At 41.6% G+C, this 21,838-nt stretch overlaps 1 long non-coding RNA gene across 1 annotated transcript; it reads left to right on the forward strand.

Moving 5' to 3' along the window:
- Positions 1-8,215: 8,215 nt before the first annotated feature.
- LOC130378683 (uncharacterized) lies at positions 8,216-19,318 on the forward strand. Its single transcript, XR_008894843.1, has 4 exons — positions 8,216-16,290; positions 17,889-17,971; positions 18,505-18,922; positions 19,130-19,318. It is a non-coding gene; the product is annotated as an uncharacterized LOC130378683 (long non-coding RNA).
- Positions 19,319-21,838: the final 2,520 nt, after the last annotated feature.

Here is a 21,838-nt window from a genome sequence, read left to right on the forward strand (position 1 = left end):
TTTTTTTGACCACCCTACACTATATACATGTGTGCTAACAGGATTCTGCTTGAAGGTCATGATTCGGTCTTAACCTTTCATATTTACTCCTCTCTTAGGCGACTCATCTCTATGCCACCACTAGATTGACAAACTCTCCCTGTGCTTTCATCCTCCAAACTTTCTGTCTCTCCCGCTGGCAGAGGAAACATGGAAGGAATAATATCACAGATATCAGCAAACTATTTACCAGTAGACTACTGATACACACTATAGACATCAGTGCCACTGCCAACAGAATTCTGCTCTAATGTCACAATTCGGTTTAAACCATTAATATTTACTCTTTGACAATTATTTTGCAAACGCTTTTATCCAAAGTAACTTACAAATTGCATTGAACATAGGAAAAGCCAAGGCTCTACTAGTTTCCAGAACTCCTCTCTTAGGCTACTCACCTCTATGTCACTAACAGATTGACACACACTGCTTTCATCCTCCAAACGTTCTTGCTCTCTGTGCTTCACTCTCTTTATTCTGAGCACACCAAAGTGAACATGCCACAGGGAAGAAATATTATCAGATAACAAGTACTGTTCCTTTCTCAGATAGTCGACAAACCACTTTTGATCTGAATGACAATAATACTATGACTAGTTTTTTGTAGTCTATTAACTCTACTGTACTGTGATGTTACAACTGATAGGTTAACACTTCTCATTTTCTCACCCCTCTTTACTTACTTTGCTTCTTTTCTGAGACGAGGCAAAACATTGCCGAATGTCTCTGCAACCCTCTTGCTTCCTCTTGCTCATGACGACTGTGAAATAACACAAGCAGCACTAACATCATGAGAGACAAGTTAAAACTTCACGCAGGCTTGTTGTTACAATGTACAACATTGATAGTTCCTAAAATGGAGTGCTGAGAATGGGTGTTCACTTCGTAGGCCTACAGTGCATGTGAAAGATTTACCCATGGTGACATACACAAGTGTGTGTGCGACACAGAGCCAATTTTGAGGCAGGCCTGGCTAACATGAGATTCTACTATCATCCTTACCTCCCTTCTCCTACTCCCAATCCCTTGCTCTTCTCCTCTCTTTCGCTCTCCATACCTCCAAGCCTAGTTACCCTAAACAGCAAAGGTTGCTAATGCATATTTGTTACAGCTTGCCAACACCTTTACTGTCACTGGCATTTGTTAATTTCTGAATCAGGCCTCTCTCTCCGTCTCTCTCGCTCTCTCTCTCACACTAAGCAGCACCAAATACAATCTTGACGACTTTTGTAGTGCTGTGTGTAGTGTAGCCACACGTTTGCCCCTTCTGAACTTGAACACGCAGTTCATTTCCTTTCCTAGCTCCTCCGTTGGTAGCTTAGCCATGTCAAGTCACGTTGTCAACATCAACATGGATACATGGAGCAGAACATAGTGGGTCATATGTCCGATACTTTTTGGAAACGTTTTCTTCATAAAACGTGCCAGACAGATTTTGTATACATTTTATTCCTTAGTATTAGCTACATGGGTATGCCGTCTTTCAGAACCATTCATTAACTGCACTAAAGAGAGAAAAACAAGTGCATCCTTCTGAAAATGCACTTCCGAATGCATCTCTGTCCCCAGCACATTTAAAACCAAACTGCCCATGCATTTAGATCTAATGGGGAACATTTCGGAACATTGAGACGTCGGCATAATGAGGCGTTGGAATTACGGAATGGGGCCGGGGCCAACGTCATCTAGCTGGCTTATTACATAGGTAACACATAGCTAATGATGCTGCTCGCTAGAGAAGCGACAACAACCCACGAAATTTGAGAGACTATCAAAAGCTTCATAACTTACGTGTGTTTTCGATCGTAACACGCCACTCATTTGCTGTTGTTGATGTTTTTGATTCCGTGGTCATGTAAAAAAGACGGTTGATGACCAATGCAATCGAGTGACAAGTCACCGTCACCGAGCCGCACGTGCAGGGACGAATCAAATCATGGACCTATCCCATTGGCTAGCTAGCCCGAACTGCCATATTCTCATTGGCTGTAAGAGCTGTAGATGGTGTCGGATTGAATTATTTAGGGTGTGCGGCGCGCACTATGTGCAGAGATGCGTTCAGGGAACGGAGTGTACTTCAGGGAAAACCTAAGTTTTCTGCCCATATAAATATTGAATTGCTATATCCCTATTCCCAGCGATTTATTGGGGGGGACATTTTGGGCATATCTGAACATTGGGGGGGACTTGTACCCCCCAATGTATATCGCCGCTACGCCTATGACCCAGGCACCCCAGACCAATGTAGACCTGTCCTACTATGTGGTAATAACAACACACACCTCACTAAAAATTAATATTTTGCACCTCCAATTTTATTTGAATTTTTTAAAAGTCCCATTCATTTCCTATGGAAAACGGCTTTTTGCTCAATAGCTTCCGAGTTATGGGACCCAGGCACCCCAGACCAATGTAGACCTGTCCTACTATGTGGTACTAACAACACACACCTCCTTAAAAATTAAGATTTTGCACCTCCTATTTTCTTTAAATATTTTAAGAATTCCATTCATGATATACTAATCAAACATACCTTCATTTGTTTTCCCACTTCATTATGTGAACTTGCAAATTATATTTTAGCTTCAGACCTTTCTGTAATATTTCCTTTTTGCAATCCATGGCAATGAATCAGACTATGCACAGTATTGGTGTAAAGCGATTCTCAATCAACGCAGCTGTTGTGTTTTATACACTCAACAGAATCTTTTGGTAATCAGGCATTGATCTTCAGTCATTACGGTATAGCCTAGGGTTAAAGTAAGTGGAAGGGATCCAATATGAAAGTGTATATAGCTGTAACCAGAGAGAATAGATGAAATGTGTGTGTGTGTGTGTGTGTGTGTGTGTGTGTGTGTGTGTGTGTGTGTGTGTGTGTGTGTGTGTGTGTGTGTGTGTGTGTGTGTGTGTGTGTGTGTGTGTGTGTGTGTGTGTGTCTCCCCTCCCCATTCATGCTTTCCACATTTTCTGATGTAAACACACCTTTTAAGTTTTTTTGTTTTTTTTAATCACATTTCTAAACAAAACCTGGCACTTGGACGAGGCACAATTTTGCTCAACCTTGTCATCGGCATAAAACACACAGCCATTGCCTTTTCTTGACTTCCTTTAACTTATTTTGGTCCATGTTCAAGCAAAGGTTATGGAACCACCGGTCACAATTATCACACTGGATCTGTTGAATTGAAAAAACAATTAATGATTTATTCATGTACATGACTTTGTCACTTGGTAGGACACTTAGGTTTAAGTGGTATGTCACCAGCATTGGGGAAGTTACTTCATTACGTTACTTTACTACCATGTGTGGAGTAATGCCTTATGTCACTTGTTACTTTTGCGTTACCTGACCCTCCAGGTGAATTTAATTGAGCTGAAATGTCCTTACGGGGCAATTTGGTTCAAAACAGGTAAATAATAATAATAGTGATAATAATAATTTCCATTTATATAGCTCCCTTCTCAAACCCAAGGTCACTTCACATAGTGGAAATGAAAATACAATCACAAACAAACAATACAAAAAAAGAGAAAACCTAACTAAACAAAGGGAGCCTCTAAAGGATAGAGCTATGTGTTTGGAGTGGGAGAGAAGTGATCATTAAACAGAAAGGTCTTGAGATGAGCTTTGAAGAAAGGAAGAGAAGGACAGTTATGCCGCGATCCAGTTGTATGGAACTGGCCGTACGAGTCGTAAGGTGTAGGCCTAGGCTACATCTCCCAGCTGTCTTGCGGCATTTCACGGAGATAGCCCCCTTTTGGTCATAATATCAACATTGCCTCTCGTTGTTCTGAGAGTAGACTGAGTAGAACAAACCCTGTTTTTGTTGGTTAGACTCAGGTCACCAAACCAGCAGATTATAGCAAAGGTTAAATTTGACTCAAAGAAAGTTTTCTGTGAACATTGAACCCCTTCAACTTTCTTGGCCTTTTTACATATTGCTATCAAACTTTAATTATCTTTGTTAATTAACTTTGTTACTAGTTACTACCAACACTGTATGTCACATTACGTTACAAAATGTAAGTGCTGCTCACAACAACTCACCCAGTCTGTAACGGGAGGTGCTTGTCCAGGGGGCTTGTCGGCTCCACACATCGAACAAGTCTCCTCATCAAAGACTGAAAGAAAGTGTATTTGCATGACACATTTAGGGCCAAATTTTGGGGATTTTATCGGCAAATGGTATATGCCTTTTTTTAAACCCGCAAAAGGTGATTGGTGGAGACTCTGATATGGGCAAGGCCTGTGGCTAAGGGAAATTGCATTCGCCAATCACATTCACCAATTCTGTTACCATTTGCCGATATCATTCTCAAAATTGGGCCCTTAATCAGAATATATTTGGAATGCCTTTAAGTTATTCAAAAAAAAAAGTATACTGCATTGTATACCTGATGATTCAAGGACTTGGAGAGCCATATCTCTCCTCGCCTCTTCCATGGCTCTCCTTTTTGTTGAGAAGTTCATTTTGGGGAACTCAGGGAAGGCTTCCATCACTGCTCTGGCCATCTGAATTAACAACACTAAAGTGATTGTCTTTCTCTTTTAATAGATAACTAAACCATTTTTCAACACATGCTTGGTGGGGAGGTTTTAGAATCACTGCTGCCAGCTTCTAAATGGTTGCCTATGGGCATTCATGGTTCGTAAATGCCCATAGGCAGCCATTCTGAAGCAGGCAGGGGCGATTCTAAATGAGCCAAATACCCAGAGACAGGACCAAACGTCAACATTTCAGTGTCAACCATTCTATTTCATCCTAGCCAACCAAGAAAGGGGGCTCAAAGTACACAATAGTGAACTTATCCTTTAAAATAATCTTGTATATCTGTGGAAACACCCAAATATAAGCTTATCTCCACCATCACAAAAATTAAAGAAACCTCATGTTTCCTCTATACTACATAGATCAACTTACTTCAACAACAATGAAACCACAGCTGCAACCATCCCTTTGCACTGGGTGGGGCATCACTCCTCCTTTCCACTTCACATCCACCCAGTCAGTTTTCCCCTGATGTTTTCTAATCTTCAAGTATTCCCTGAAGAAATGTGATACTTTTCTTTAAGTGCTACCAAAACTTTGTCCATCCACAGATACAATTTAGCAAACCTTGTATTCAATTATAAGGTATATGGAAATATCTTCAAAACACCACAGCTGCCGTAAACATGATTGACATTTTAATGTTTAGAATCCTAGCTTGAATATTTACTGTAGTCTCTGAGCCGCATGGGTAGAGTCCTCAAGCTCAGAGGATGCTGGTGAGGGATCCATCTGGTACACAGTACCAGACTTTGCATGAATGTACTGAGAAAAAAGAGAGGGTATTCTTTAACTAGAGATGCAATTCCCAGAAATAGCAGGGAGAGTGCATGCAAAGCAAGAAAAAAGGTGATGGGTCAGAGTCAACTTACAATCAAAGTTTCCCTATGCCAATTTCACAGTCGCCAAATGAGTTCAGTGGATGAAATAATAAGCTAAGTACAGTTTCGGAAAAATACTGTATTGAGAAGTTGATGAGTATCCATCGCTGCATGTGGCGATCGATACACATGCAAACCAAATTTACCCACGGGTATGAATAAAGCAACCTTGACCTTGACCTTGATACTCGCCACAATACTTTATTTCACTATGTGAAAACCCACATTTGAATGAATCAACATACCAGCATGTTCCAGTGATTTTTGTTCACGTGGACAAATTACAGGATTCCGTAAAGTTATCAAAGTTTACCTACAGCATGAAAAAAACAATGTTGCATGATGATTTTATGAACATGTTAGTTAGCTGTCCACCTATGATAAGTATAGTTAAGCAATAGATCACGACAGGCTGTGGTATGTGCTCATTATACCACTGTTAAGGGGCGTTGTTCGGCCCGACGCGCAGCGGAGGGCCGGCGACCCGTTGTATAATATAGTTTATACAATGGTGGACCTAAATCCAGCGATCTGATTGGTTCCCAACTGTTGCATAATGAGCATATACATAACTGCTATGACGCCCGATCATTTTGTGAAAGTTTGCATATCACTCCGCGCCTGGAAGTAGAAACAGTTACAAAGTAAAACATATGTTGGATGATGGAGAGTGTGTAAATGTTGTTACTCCGGGAGTGAGCAAGGCGATGGAGAGACTAACGAAAGCTTAGGCACACGGCGAGTGAACTGCTCCATAGGATAAATTGCCGGCGAACCGCTCTATCGGAGCCTTCTCTCGGAGAGACGCTAAAGTGTGTTGCATAGCGACCGTCGATGCATAGCGGCAGCCAGGAGGGACTACTTTTTTGTATTCTTTAATTAAACGGCTATTTTGACTTTCTTGGTTTCTTTTGTATGTAGTGTGTCTATGTAGTGTGTCTATGACTTTCGTTTCGCCATAATAGTAAATGTTGTATAAAAGCAATAGATCACTTCAGTCAGTGGCATGTAAATAATAATAATAATACATTTAATTTAGAGGCGCCTTTCAAGACACCCAAGGTCACCTTACATAGCATATAGTCATCATACATTTTTAAAAAAAACAAGACATTGTGGAAAAAATAAATAAATAAATAAACATAAGCAATAAGAATTGTTGAAGGGGGTCGCCGGCCCTCCGCTGCGCGTCGGGGCCGGACAACGCCCCTTAACAGTGGTATAATGAGCACATACCACAGCCTGGCGTGATCTATTGCTTAAATATATAACAGCACAATATGTGTTGCAGAAAGGAAATTAGTGTGCAATAACACTTAAAACGCACTTATCCTTTACGACATCTAAATGACACATCAAAATGGTACCACTTTACTTGAGGTCTAAAAAATGTATTCATTATACTGTAATAGTGGTGTCATGAAAGCCAGTTCTGTGACATATCCTGTCACACAATTATCTAACCAAGTGCTAGAGTTTGTCTGTAACCTTGCACATCTAATTGTAATAATGATTATGTCATCAGGTCAAAAAGAGGTGGATTTTCTGTGTATGATAAGTTTTCATGACAAAGTTCATGACAAGAGTCATGTCACTCTTATGTAGATACCTTCAAATAAAGTGTTACCTTCTCATCACAGTTATTTCATGCACTGTAGTAATTACCCATCACGCAACACACCGTAAAATGCACAAACATACACTGAACATATTACCTTAGGTAAAGTGTGGCGACGTGTAGTAGCTCTGTCACCAAATAAAAGTACACCTGCGGTGTAATAATCCATTAAGTAAATGGTGTCCACCACGTTGTACGTGAAGGCACTGAGATGCATCAATCCCTGAGTTATCTGATAAACACAACATAATGTTTGATTAGCATCAGCACACAGCATCACCATATGAACACAAACTAGTTTCTTTGGCCATTGAAATTAATAACGAAGTTATGGCCTACTGTTGGCTTATCATGAGATCACCACTGGCTTCATCTCAGTGGTTTTCCATGTACAACAGAAAGAAAGACAGGTAATAACAAAGAGGGATAGTATGTCTGTCTATCTGCCTGCCTGCCTGTCTGTGTGTGTGCGTGTTGTGATATCCTTAAGTGCCAAGGTATCACCACAGTTTTAATGTACTTCAACTGATGTCTTTATTCCAACTGTGGACAAACGCAGACAACAAGCTCTTGGCTAAACTTCTTGCTCTGCCTATTGTTCTGTACTAGCTTGTTTCTTAGCTCCAGAACGTTAGCCCCCTTTATAGGATATATTAATGCTTGCATGTTAATGATTTTTCACATTGACATTATTACGTGTGTGTGTGTCTGTGTCTGTGTCTGTGTGAGTTAATGGAGGTCTTCAGTCCTCCAAATACATCAGTTTGAAGGACTACAAATTGAAAGACAGATGGAAGAGCTTTTAATATGCCTACCTCTCCTGTCAACCACAGGTGGGGTCGTAGACACCGTAGATCAGTGTGGTGGATGAAGAGGCTCCGACCCTTCACTTGGGATGGCAGGGTTGCAACAATTATCTCTGTTCCCCTCTTTTTTCACAGCAAGTTTAACTGAAAGTCAGAATTAACATTGAAATCCATGTAGCAATTAAGGTCTATGATCTATGGTTTAAGTGTACGATGTGAAATGTGAGGTTATATTAGTAATTATATTGCATCCTCATTGTCTCTACCTAGGGCAATGAGGAGGAAAAAAAACATTTATCTTACGCCTGTCCTTTATCTTACACCTGTCACTTAAAAAAACGTCACATTACTTACTTGTGCATCTTCAACCCGTTGATTCTGCTCCACTTTTATGATCTTCTTGGTTTTGGTTTTGGTCTTGGGGTTTGGAAGGTTTTTTGGAGGATTGAAATATTTTGACTTGCGCTTTGAACTGCCAGAAGAGGTGTCCCTCTTACACCATTGCTCTTCTGGGTCATCTTCCAGCTTAACAGAGCTTTGAAGGTTTCTCTCAAGTACATCAATTGGCAGGCTTTGTTGAATCACATGTTCAACATACCTCCCCTGCACTGAGGCAAACATTTTAGAGACAAACTCTGCAGGTCTAAGGTATTTTCTTTTACACAGAATGCTGTGTTTCACCAACCTAAACCATAGTTCGACATGGCAGTTGGTTTCCCGTGTTTTGCAGCATGTTCCTCTTTTGATAGATCCTTTAGAGTGCCTTGATAGATCAGCGGGTAATACACCACTCCACAAGGGAAAGATGCCCACCCATAGCAAGCGAAAATCCTAAATGAGACCTCCATTATGTATCATTTATATCTCTAGATAAAAATGAGCACCAATCGAGACCAAAGTGCATTTTCTCATACTTCTCGATTTGAACTCCTGAGATATGGACACTGTTTAGTCTCACAGTGATCAATGTTTGAGTTCTCAAAATGATCTTAGTGGCATCTCTATTATAGAGTCTCAGCTCTGTCTTTCAGTGATCACTGTTTGAGTTCTTAAGATGATCTGACTCGCATCTCTTTTATAGAGTCTCAGTTCTGTCTTTCAGTGATCACTGTTTGAGTTCTTAAGGTCATCTCATTGGCATCTCTTCTATATTGTCTCCACTGACAGAAAAAGATCATTAAAAGCTCTCAAAAGTGTCTCAATATGAGAAACAAATTGCAGTTAAGTCTCAGTGAGAGATACCTGATCAGTCTCACTGTGCTCTCAAATGAGTCTTAATGTGATATAATTGGATGATAATATAACATTAAGAATGCTAGATGCAGGCAATTTAAAGAACCAGACATGGACAATAGTACGATATGGTGTACAACACGAGATGTAAAAACCAATTTAAATGAAGTGACAATTAGAAATATGTTATCTTGTACTGTACATTTCTTTTATTATTTTTTGTTTCATACCTTTCCCATAATGTCTTGATGTGACACTCGGTGTAAACAGAAGCATATCTAAAACTTACAATGCCAGGCATAGAGGTCAATTCAATGAAAATAACATTTCCCATTACATGCTCAAGAGAAACTGCTACTGTATTTACAGAGGTTTCAAACAGAGGCACAACATTAAAGCAGGTACCATTTGTGACACTATCTATAAGTAAAGTAATTCATTACACATTCAAATTCATTAATAAGAGCCCATTTGACACCAGACTGTTCAGACGTAAGGAAGAACTCAACCTGTCCATATTTTAGCTCTGCTCCACAAACAACTGTACAATTGTTTCTTCTATTGTGGCCTTTCCCATAATGTCTTTTAACTTGTGCCCTATCATATCTTCTCACTGTTTTAGGATCAATACAGTGACCAGCATGTCTTTCCAAGGTAGTCATGTGAATTTCCTGTAACTGAACTTCACTTGACGCTCCAAAAAGTTATATTCTTTATATCATTGTTTTCCTGACCAAAACTATGGTCCTTAGTCATCAGAGTGTAAAATGTAGCTATGTCATTAACTGGCTTTATGGTTTGTGAAATAACAGGTATAGACTGAACTAGTTTGACTGCAGAGACCATCTGAATTGGTATATTCTGAGTACCATGTATGAGCCTCAACAAATAGCCGTTTTAGGTATGTAGCAAAAGTTTCATATAATTTGTTCATTACGTGACATTCACAGTGTAAACAGAAGCATATCTAAAACTTCTCAATTGTGTTTGGAAAATGAGCTGCAAACACAATGCCAGGCATAGAGGTCAAGTCAATGAAAATAACCTTTCCCATTACATGCTCAAGGGAAACTGCTACTGTATTTACAGAGGTTTCAAACAGAGGCACAACATGAAAGCAGGTACCATTTGTGACACTATCTCTAAGCAAAGTAAAATCTGCACATTCAAATTCATTAATAAGAGCCCATTTGACACCAGACTGTTCAGACGTAAGGAAGAACTCAACCTGTCCATATTTTAGCTCTGCTCCACTTGAAAAAACAACTGTACAATTGTTTCTTCTATTGTGGCCTTTCCCATAATGTCTTGATGTGAGATAATGTCTCTTAACTTGTGCCCTATAATATCTTCTCACTGTTTTAGGATCAATACAGTGACCAGCATGTCTTTCCAAGGTAGTCATGTGAATTTCCTGTAACTGAACTTCACTTGATGCTCCAAAAAGTTTTATTCTTTTATCATTGTTTTCCTGACCAAAACTATTGTCCTTAGTCATCAGAGTGTAAAATGTAGCTATGTCATTAGCTGGCTTTATGGTTTGTGAAATAACAGGTATAGACTGAACTAGTTTGACTGCAGAGACCATCTGAATTGGTATATTCTGAGTACCATGTATGAGCCTCAACAAATAGCCGTTTTTGTCTTCGAAATGGAAACATGAGTGAGTCCATAATGGACCAAGGGCCCTGACACTGTCGGCCAAGTGAACTAGGAGGTGCACATTTGCAGTGAGGTACCGCTCACCATAAAGATCACACATTTGAGAACAGAAGTTCCACAACAGTTTCTCAGCATGATCAACCATTTCCACAGATATGGATTCCATCAACAGAATGAAAATGGCTTCACTTAGGAGGAGGAAGTGATTGTAGTACGCTGTTGCAAGGATACCACGGAAAACAACAGGTCCATAAAAGAGCAAAATATCACGATATTCTGATGCTTTAAAAAACATTCTGTGTGATAACACTGATCGCGGATACCTCGTTAAAGATGGAGGGGAGAGATCTTTTAATCTCTGGTCTATTTCCTTACTATGTTTTGAGATGCTGAAAGGCTTACAAGAAAACTCTGGAGAAAACCAGAGAGCCATCAAAAGGCGCATCACTCCCAGAAGAGCTGAGTGCATGTAATCAATGCCAGTGCCTTGAATTAACTTATAACTTTTTAGTTTTCTAAGCACACAGGGACCCTTCACCCCTTTTACAGTAGTTTTGGTGTCATCTGCAATTTTAGCATCAAGGTCAAACCCTTCATCTGTGCGTGGTGGCCCTTTTGGATCTTCAGTTATGAATGGAAATGCATGAACATGTCCCCTTTCCCCAGTCTTCACAGTTTCCCCAGGCTGTTCACATTTATGACATCCATATTTCCCATTGTATTGCACTGAATTAAGTACTAACGCCTTGGCAGGCAAGTCACATGTTCCTGCAATAGTTAGCACTTTAGACACAAAGGGTTCAGATGCCTCTGCAGGTTGCACAAGGATTCCATCATCTTCAAGTTTTCTCAGTGTGTCGCTTAGTGGTTTAAGAAAAGTATGCATGGATGGTTTTGAATCACCATACCAAAGCCCAGCAAATATCATATTTTGTCTTTTTGTGCGTTCAATGAAGCTCAGTTCGTTAATGACACAATAAAAAGGCCACACTGAAAACTTAGATGATCTGAAAACAGGTACCCCATCTGTGTTCCAAGTAAGGGATATGTTATTAGGGTTACTAAGAGGACCACCCTGATCTACAAGCTATTTGTAAATGTCTGCATCATATATGTCTTCAATGTTGTTTGGATCTTTTTTATTCCGGCTGAATCTAAAGTTAAGCTTCTCCTGAAAACCAGGTGTAAGAAAAAATGACCTTATTTGAGCATCAATTGGAACCTCAATGAAATATGAGGAGGATCCTTCTTCTGACACACTAGTCGCACAAGACTGACATTGCAACTGTTCACCCTCTATGGACACAAAACATTTACTGCAATATTTATGTAAAATAGGGGATGAAGCAGACTGAGAAAAAAAATAGTCTTTGAACTTCTGTACACTGTTCAAGCGATCTGTATTCAGACAATGGGGACAAAGCAATTTGCACAATTTGAGCAAGTCGCTAAGGGCCGTATCAGTTACTTTATGGCAGTTCACATAAGCCATGATAATCAAAAGGCACTCTGGAACAGTTATCGATGCATTGTCATACAAAGGCAAGTCTGTTTTGTCCTCGCAAGTTGACTGTGCACTCCCCTCATCTAAACCGTCTTCAAATCCTTCACAGAAGGTAAGTCCTCCATCATCAAAAATCCAATCGGCGTTATCAGGGAGCACTTCTGGTTCATTATCATTGCCCTGCAGTTCAGTTAGGACATCAGAAGGAATTCCAGAGACTGATGTGAAGTTGGAGGCTGGCGGGCCTCCGCTGGGACAGTGGGAGGATGGTCCTTCTCCGTTCGGGGCCCTATGTGGGGATGGTTCATTTCCGGCCCCTTGTGTCGAATGTCCATCGTCTGTAAGAACCACACGAGGAAAAGAAACAGCTAAAGCAAAAGCTTTACCCACTCCCATCTGCATAAGCCATTTTAAGATTGTATTGACAATAGCAAAATTTTATAAAATTGACATATGGACAGTCATCATGTGAGACACAATAATTGGAAACTGATAAACAGGAATATAGTATCTTAAACTTCAATGATTGCAAACTGGGGGACATGAATGTCTGCAGAGGGATGTGGTTGTGTGTGTGCACTCTCCCCACCTGTTTGGCTGAGTGTAGCAGATAGGAGGCAGTCTGGTCTATTCAATGAAAAGTTTTACACATGGCTGAGGAGATAATCTAAACTCACGTTTCATACCTTAAACATGCTCTGTCCTCTCCCTACCTGTGACAGGGTCTGTGTGTGGACTAAATATTACAGGTTCAGTGATTCTCAGAATTAAATCAAAATTAATTAAGGGCCGATGTCTCTCCTTTGCACTTGGAAACCCAGAACCTCAGTCACACCCACACAACTTACTTAAAGATGGCTCATTAGTTCCCAATTGGACAATGGCAGCTGCAGGGCGGGATGGCTGTAAGGGGGAAAATAATGTATTAAAATAATATCTGCTGCAGCTTTGCCCAAATATGCCAGGCCATGCCACTCACCAATTGTGCAGTCCGTCTTGGTCGTTTATTTTTTTCTTCATGACAATTCCTCCTCCATCTTTTTCCATCTTTTGGTCTTGTCATCTTCACACCCCAATAACATTACTAGTAAAGAAATACAATTTGGAATATAGTGTTGAAAAAAGTATTTGGATATAGTTTGCCACACAGAGGGAGACCGGTCAGTTTAGACAATAGGAAAACAATGGATCCTGGTTCAGGTTCTGACCCAGAGGAAACTGTAAATGTATACAGTACATATGACGGACCGCAGCCCTACAATTATGAGCCCGTTATGTGTCCCAGAGAGCAGGGAGAGAATTCATGGCCAGAGGAGAGAGATTGAGCAGCGGTGCCAGGACAGCTTATACGCATAGCTAACATATGAAATACTGTACTCGCATCACAATATTTTACAGATTGCTGTCGTGTATCTGGCAATAAAAAAAACCTAGTATTGGTCATCTACAGGACTGAGTATTAATAGCCTACTTAACAATAACTGTCCGTCCACACCAGAAGCGAATTGAGCGACCAAATCGCCGGAAGTCATTCACTTTCTATGGGCAAGAGTGACCAGAGCGACCAAAGCGACCAACGCTACCAGCGGCCAAAGTTGAGCGACCAGAGCGTCAAAAAGAAGTTGAAAACTTTTTAACTTTATGCAAATGACTATTATTCGCTTCAGCGACCAAACACTGACAGCCAATCGGAATGTAGACGCTCTTCGCTTGCGTGGATCCCAGGGAACATCGGCAGGCACTTTGGTTCCTACCTACCTTTATTCACTCACTGAACAAAATGTCGGCTGAAGTATTAATCGCGGCTGTAACTGGGCACCCGGTGTTGTACGAACCCACCCTTTTTCAGTTCAGAGATCGAAACGCCATAGTGGTTTGGATATCAAGTGATGATAAGCGGGAGTATTTATAGGCTACATCTAGAACGTTCGTATTTAAGCGGGAATCATTATAATTTGCTCTACATGCCACCAATCTAACCAACCAATCGCGTGTAGCATGCTTTAAACAAAACCAAAAAAGTATTTGAAATCGTCACATAAACAAACTAATCAACAAGACGAGGGATAAATGACAGGGGATATATCTCTTGTCTTTTATCCCTCTATTCCCCACTATTCACGGAGCCTGAGGTGAATAATTTTTAATTAAATAGTCTAGATAGATAGATAGTCAAGTCTTTATTAATACCAAACGACACAAATCGTCGGGAATCCATTTAGGTGGTTCGTCCCACACAGGACAGTAGCCTACAATACCACACAGAACAAGTCTGACTGGATAATACACACAATACATCACATTAAAACTAGACACGCGTTGATAGATAGATAGACAGAAAGGCCTAGATAGATAGATAGATATGTTCCATTATTTGCCTTGCGGAGCGAACCAGTCCTGTGCACGTATGCAAATTAGCCATGTGTCCCAATGTCTATTTGTTTTGAATGCGACGAATGAGTGCAGATCATGATTTGCAGATCCAGATCAGTGAAACATATTTTAACTACTACAGCACGCAGGGTTTTTGGTTCTCGGTTGTAATTAGCCTACATTTTAGGATTTTTTTTATATTGGGGGGAATCACTGTCCTACTTGTTGTCGAAGCGCTTTATCGAACAAGCAAAACCGTCTCGGCAATATGGCCAAGGTGTATGGGAGAGTTCACTATTTGATATGGCTGTCTGTAGGGCCTACTAAACGCATACGGCTCCTTTAAATGCGTCTGCATAATTGAATTGTACGTCATGAGCGACTTGAGCGACCAAAGCGAACAGAAAAATTCGCAGCGAAACTTTGTGAGCGACCAGAGCGTCTTTGACGCTTTGGTCGCTCCTGGTGTGGACGTACAGTAACAGAAACTAAAGTTTGTTTACGTCCTGTCTCATACTCGTTAATATCCGCCCACACTAGGCTGCATCCGAATACTCGTACTTGCATACTATATAGTATGCATTTTGTAGTATGCGAAAAATCTAGCGCGTCCGAATACTCTAGTATGCATTCTGTAGTACGGAAGTCGTTTCCGAATGCATACTACCGCCAAAGTGAACCACGGACCACACTACGCTATCCCACAATGCAACCGGAGTCTGGTAACAAACGAAGAAGAGATGGCTGACCCGACACCACCAACAGCGGCTTTTTATTTGTGTGTGTGTGTGTGTGTGTGTGTGTGTGTGTGTGTGTGTGTGTGTGTGTTCAATAAAAAAGGAAAAATTAACTTCAATCGTCTTTTTCACGGAGTAACAAATAACTGTAAATGTATTATTATTATTCCAAAAAAATTACTTACCAAATGTCCACATATATACAACATAACCTGCCGGTAAGTCGCTCTACGAGATGACCGACGACGACGCCTTCTAGCAGAGATATCCATTTCAAGAGCCATTCGCGTAGAAAGAGACTTTTTTATTTAATAGCAACGATAACAAGACGGAAAACAGGTACATTTTGCCGCCATCTGGGGGGAGATACGTCATCTCCAAACATCCGGTGGAGTTTCGGCGGCGTTCTACGCATGTCTGTAGACCGTACTACACAGTCAAGTGTAGTATGGTCAAGTAGTAGACACTAGACAGAAATAGTATGTACTAGGTATTCGGATGCAGCGCGTGTCTCCCGCTGCTGCTGACAGCGGTCCTGATGAAGCGGTGGACGCTGAAGGCACCGCACCGGGTGAGAGTCGCGCCTGGTTCTTGATAATAATCCTCCGGTCTAAAGTGCGCCACACACGACCGCGTTTTTCGTTGCTAACGCAGCGGTCAAGTCCAAACAGGCAGCGGCGGGCTGCGGATTGTTGTCATTGCGTATTCCAAGCACACCGAACGTCATTGGATGAATCAAAAGACGACGCAATTACGTCATCACGTTTTGTTGGAAGACGAAATGTTATTGGATGCGTCCGCCCTTTGCCCCGTCAAAATTAACTGAAGGAAGAAATTGTTGGTGCTGCAAACTTTTCCTCCGTTGGCTCCGTGTGGCAAACATTCAGGTAAGTGTCATTATTTACATTAGTTGGTCATCTGTAAAACGTGACGAGTCGACTAATGAAATTTATTTTGACTTTGTTTGAAACGTTTAACCGTCGTAATGTTCGCGTCGTTCCCTCGCAGCCATATTAATGAGCTCCTCATTAATATGGCTGCAGTGTTGCGCACACAATCAAACAAAAGTGTTGGGGCCAAATTAAGCTTGACATAACTGATGTGTATATCCCATATGAATTCATTAAAGCGTTTCCAGACCGTAGGTTGTATTTTTGTTTTACATTAGTCTTGGACGAAATATCGCCCTTTTGGCCAAAAGTGTCGCGAGATTTTTAAGGGAGGGAAAAGGAGGGAGAGGATCCTCTGCACGCGCCCAATTAAGCTAGCGCTAACGAGCGAGGAGCAGCTTCCACCGAATTCGGTGCGATCGTTATTGGTCTTTCCGTTGCAACGGAGGAGAAAATCCGGGTGAAGGAGCTTGGACCGGACAAGCAAGTTACTTTATTCTCTCTCAGGAACTAGAAAACTATGTTATCCATCATTTCTAAAGCATGAATGGAACTGTATACAACTGAAAATTGTTCTTTAACGTTACTTGATTTATGCTTGTTGCTTGCCAAAAGAACGGCCAGTATCAAGCAAACATGTTCCACAGTAGTCTTTTACAAATGAAATTACAGGTGATAAAAGTGTGTGTGCATGTGTGTGTGTGTGTGTGTGCTTAAAAGACTGTATTAATCAGTGACGTGCGGTGAAGTCTGTAAGTGGGTAGGCACTGAGTTATGAAAGCCAGATTACCTCATTTATTGTTTAGGCTAATAGGCTACGTGACAACAGTAGGCTATGCACAAGCGCGGCGCACAATCCGTTTGAAACGAGCGAACAATTTCGGTCCCTTTTTCTGCAAGAGTGCATCGAGTGTTGGCATAGGCCTCCCTTTTGCCAGTAGCTCATTTTTGCTAGTAAAGTTGAGTTTAGAGAAATTTCTTAGCTCTAAAATATCGGTAGATGTTGCTGCTGTCATTTTAACTTTTTGAGTTTCGCGGGGATTACGTGTAGCCGGTGTAATGACGTCAGCTGCGCAAATGTCCAGTAATATCTCGATTTCGATTGGTCCATGTTTGATACGTAGCGTAGATGATTACTGGCATAACATATTTACGTACAAAGGTACAGCAGAGTTGTGCCTTTCGGCGTAGATGTTAAAGAATACAGGATCGAAGTGCGCATGCGCCACATTAGTTTTTCGTTGCCGTTCACAATGAATGGACAGTAAAGGCACTGCTTATTCTACCGGTTTTTGTATTTGATGTTGCGTAACTGATACAATTGTCATCGTAACGTCTAAACAATTGGAATAACGTATATATTGCATATATAAAACACAAGAATACTCGGTACAAATACAAGTTTATTAAGTAAAATTATTTAATAAACATTTTTACGTTTGAATTTTGTCAGGGTAGGCAGTGCCTACCTTGCCTACCCTGACTGCACGTCACTGGTATTAATTAGTGAAGTGGATTTGGTAAATGGCTGATTATTTGACCTAACTTGGTTAGTTTTAGTAACCCCATATTTATCTATGTTTTTATTATTTCAGAATGGACACGACAGGGAAGAGACGGCGAACTCTAACAAAGAAAATGCAGCCAGTTTCCCCCCCTACCCAAAATGAGGAATCTGGTAAGCTTAATTGCTTTTTTTAATATAAGATATATAGATTACAGTATGTTGGAAACCGGGGAGAGGGAAAAGGAACATATTTGTACTAATCACGAATCAGAACGGTATTGTCAAACAGTCCAGGACAGGGGGATCTTCAACAGGGGACCTCAGTGCTCCTGGGCCCCTGGAGGGATGCGTTTTATTATTGTATAAACGAATTGACCTTGATTAGCCTAGTATTTCTTTGCATTTGATGTATAATGATGATGTACTACCTTGCTTATTGTAAGTCGCTTTGGATTCAAAGCATTTGCCAAATGCTTAAATTGTAGCAGATCTACAAGTTTGTTAATTTTCAGCAAAAAGTTTTGGTGTAGGGGGAAAAAATCTCAGAGTTCTCAAAGAAAAAACATTACTCCTACATACAGATTACCTTTTTTAAATGGGCATGATGCTTTTTTTTTTTACAAATGAAATGTGAATTTTAATCAACTGCCCAAAAAAAAGAGAATAAAATTCAACATTTTTTCCCTGTGTGTCTGTCTTTTCAGGTTATTTTGCATTTGTTCACTTTGAAGATGATGCTACTGCAAAACATTTTAAACCCTCAAGCATATTAGTAGGCAGCAAACGAAAGTCCAGTCCTTCGACTCCTGGACCTTAAAACGGGAAAAAAAGTTTTAGCTAAGTGGTCTGACGGCAAATTTTACAAAGCCACTGTTGAATATGTATCTCAGACAGAGACCCCAGTCAGAAAAACACCAAAGCAGACACCAAAGCAGGCTTTTATAAACCAATTTTTAGGGTCTCCTCCTGAAAATGTGTCAGCAGCATCATCAGGGTCTTCACCTGACACTATAATAATACAGAGGAGCCCTCTGCCAGAATATGGGGAAGAGATCAGTCCAGGACCATTGACGTCACCTCACTTGGCCAGCAGAGATGGACGTTCGCCTCACGGTGCTGGTGGTAGGGCTCCACGTTATATTGTTATCCTATCATTATCGACGTATGACCATGCTCAAATCAAGTGTCAGACCCAGTAGCTCTTGAAATCACTAGTGACATTGACTTGTTATGTTTTTTTTATAATTCTATTGCATCTCTTAAAATATTGAATATGAAGTATCTATATCTAAATATTTGGCATAAATTAATTTTGTCCATATTGTGCAGCTCTAGCCAGGAGAAGCCCACCATCATCGCACAGGGCCAGTGGAGGCGGACCATCCCTTAACTGGGCCAGTGGAGTCTCACCTCCCTCCCACGGGGCCAGTAGAGTCTCACCTCCCTCCCACGGGGCCAGTGGAGTCTCGCCACCCTCCCACGGGGCCAGTGGAGTCTCGCCTCCCTCCCACGGGGCCAGTAGAGTCTCGCCTCCCTCCCACGGGGCCAGTGGAGTCTCACCTCCCTCCCACGGGGCCAGTAGAGTCTCACCTCCCTCCCACGGGGCCAGTGGAGTCTCACCTCCCTCCCACGGGGCCAGTGGAGTCTCACCTCCCTCCCACGGGGCCAGTAGAGTCTCGCCTCCCTCCCACGGGGCCAGTGGAGTCTCGCCACCCTCCCACGGGGCCAGTAGAGTCTCACCACCCTCCCACGGGGCCAGTAGAGTCTCACCTCCCTCCCACGGGGCCAGTGGAGTCTCGCCCCCCCTCCCACGGGGCCAGCGGATATGGATATTCGACACAAGGGGCCGGTGGTAGGGTGGCACATTATTTAGTTATCCTATCATTATCAAGGTTTGCATACTCAAATCATAAGTGTGGGAACCCAATAGCACTCTAAATCAAGAGTGACATAGACTTGTTCTGTTTTTTTAATTAATGTAATATTAATAGTAATAGTGATAAATACTGACCCCCCCCCTAATGTTCACCCCTAGCCAGTGGACTGGGACCTGACTGGGGCAGCAGACTGGGACCATCTGACTGGAGAAACACACCTCTGTACTATGGGTAAGCTTAATTGTCACAAGTCACCCGTTGTCAGCCTGCTGGTTGGTCCCTGACTGACCAACCAGCAGGCTTATTCTGCCTTGTCCCGCCTTGGTTCCACCTTATGGATGTTGACATTTCTAAAACATTATTTTTGGAGAAAATAAAAGCATGATATACCTAGTCACTATACTGCACCTGGAATGTTCCTCTTTACTGACACCAAGTTTAAACAAGAATTTAATACACAGAGTAGTTATGTTTTATCTGTCTTGTGCAAGAGGCAAAAATAGGTAAAACATTTCATGACACCGCCAACACCACTGGTTTGTCCCCCGACAGAGTCCATGCAGCATTGGAAACAGCCTATGGTGAGACTGGCACTTGTCCATCAGCTTACAGTGTTGGAGCAGCCGGCCCGTTGCCATATGGTCCATCACCTGACGGAGGACATGCATCTGACCCACCACCTGGTGATGGCAATCCAGCCGGCAGAAAAGCGGCCAGCCCACTGCACTACTGGAGAGAATTAGGCAGCTCATCAGATCAGAGCAACGTCCCAACAGCTACTGAGTGGACACCTTGCGATGGATGTAAGAAGGAGTTTGACAAGCTCATCTGTCAGAAGAGGGAAGTCGATGAGGTCGCCTCAAAAATAGGCAAGTCATCTATGTTCATTTCATTTGCTTGTTTTCTGTTGCTTTGTTTACCTAGTGATGAGACCTCCTAATAATGAATCTATTTGTGCCATTTCCATTTCTTAGACCCGGGCCAGCTCCAAGAGATCCAGAATCTCATCAATTTAATTGGACAGAGTCATCGCGATCAGGAGTCAGACAGCACCAACCCTTCTGCAACATCAGGCCATCAGGAACTGTTTCCTGACAGCGGCTTGTTTGTCTCTTCCTTCCGACTTGCTGCTATGCACCAGTCAGCGAGACAGGACTCAATGTGTCTGTTTCACTCACTGTTTGACCACTTCTTCACTGTGGAAGAGTGTCAGAAATCTGTTGCTTTTGGTCGCCATGGCAAGCCCCCAGAAGGAAAGAAGCTGCTTGAAAGGGAGAAGGTGGACGGAATTCTAAGTAAGTTATTCCCCCTTTTAAAATACAATGTTTAAATATAAATATTATTTATGGTAAATGGTCTCTATTTGTATAGCGCTTCACAGTATAGATCACATTCTCACACACACACACACACACACACACACACACACACACACACACACGGATGGCGTAAAGGCTACACAAAGCGCTTGGTTAGAAGAAAATTGTAATATTATGCTGCATAAAGATAAAAGTCGGTCTTTGGAGTCATTTGTCAAAAGAACTCATTCAAGTTTTACATGTTTTTGTCTTGCAGCCTATGTCCTGAGATGTGCAACCATGCCAGGTTGGACAAAAATTGATGACAGCAAACTGAAGAAGGCCTTCATAAACAAATGTAGGGCCAGAGCAGGAGAGAACAGCAGTAGACCTGAATGCACTCCTTAGCAATGGTCGCTGTTTGTTGAGTTGTTGGTGATGTTCCCTTTCCCCAGTCTTCAGTTTCACCAGGCTGGACTTTTTGTCCCGTTTTATTGCACTTAGCAGGCAAGTCCCTGCAACAGTTAGTACTTTACATAGAAACCTGTCTCTGCTGGTTGCACAGGTTATTTATTTTTATTTCAAGTGAAATGTTTGGTTTTATATTTTATATAAAGTGTACAAGTGTTTTAATGTGCCCCAGTTTAACATGTCCCCTTTCCCCAGGCTTAAAGGTATAGTTCGGTATTTTTGAACCTGGGCCTTATTTCTGTCATGGGGTGCCTTAATCTACTAATTGGTAGCATTTTGGTGAAGATCGGCGTAGTTTTGACGCTGTTCAGACCATCGCGATCGAGCGTATATCCATATGACGGGAGTAAGCCGGGCACAGACAATACAGCCTCTAAATAAGTCATTAGGTC

Source organism: Gadus chalcogrammus, unplaced genomic scaffold (assembly GCF_026213295.1).
Source record: "Gadus chalcogrammus isolate NIFS_2021 unplaced genomic scaffold, NIFS_Gcha_1.0 GACHA099, whole genome shotgun sequence".
NCBI classification, from domain to species: Eukaryota; Metazoa; Chordata; class Actinopteri; order Gadiformes; family Gadidae; genus Gadus; species Gadus chalcogrammus.